This window comes from Sinocyclocheilus rhinocerous, unplaced genomic scaffold (genome assembly GCF_001515625.1).
Source record: "Sinocyclocheilus rhinocerous isolate Xijiao unplaced genomic scaffold, SAMN03320098_v1.1 scaffold834, whole genome shotgun sequence".
NCBI classification, from domain to species: domain Eukaryota; kingdom Metazoa; phylum Chordata; class Actinopteri; order Cypriniformes; family Cyprinidae; genus Sinocyclocheilus; species Sinocyclocheilus rhinocerous.
The window spans coordinates 1,258,802-1,259,457 of record NW_015645089.1 but is presented as its reverse complement, the minus strand read 5'-3'; positions in this window follow the sequence as shown (position 1 = coordinate 1,259,457).

The window sequence follows — 656 nt, the reverse complement described above, 5'->3', positions numbered from 1 at the left end:
GGATCGGCTTTCACCGTGGACGAAGCGGAGTCCAGCCCGGGGTCGTCATATGTGGTTGCTGCAAGCCCGCCCGGACGCTCCTTCGTCGAGTCCGCCGGCCACGCCGTTCTCAAGCTCACCGGCCTCCTCTCACTCAGTCCGCCAGCCTCCACTCACTCTAGCCCGCCGCTGCTCGCTCTAGGCCGCCGCTGCGTGTGACGCTGTGTTTCTTATTGTGTTTCTTATTTCTTATATACGCTGCGAAAATACCACTAAGCGATTTTTGCCAAACGATGTTGATATTTGAAAGCACCAAAACAAACACAACCATACCCCAACAGGACCTTGCCCCTATTTTGAAATCTCCGCCCCACATGTACGTACGCAACCATGGCAACGACAATCACGGAAACAAGTGAAGATGACTTATTCGATCTGCTAATATCCGTCCTGTGCACTCAAATTGAGCGCTCTCTTCTCTCTGTCAGTACAAGACACGCCCCCTTACTGCTGATTGGCTACAAGGGACCTTTTTCACATTTCCGGGTTTCTCAGCAGCGGAAGTCGTCATAGTTGGGTTAACTTGAATAGCAGTGAATGGGAGAGTACCACAAATATATTTTTTGCATTCCCATTTGCTCAAATAGCAAAAGAAAACCCCCACAATAGTGTTTTCA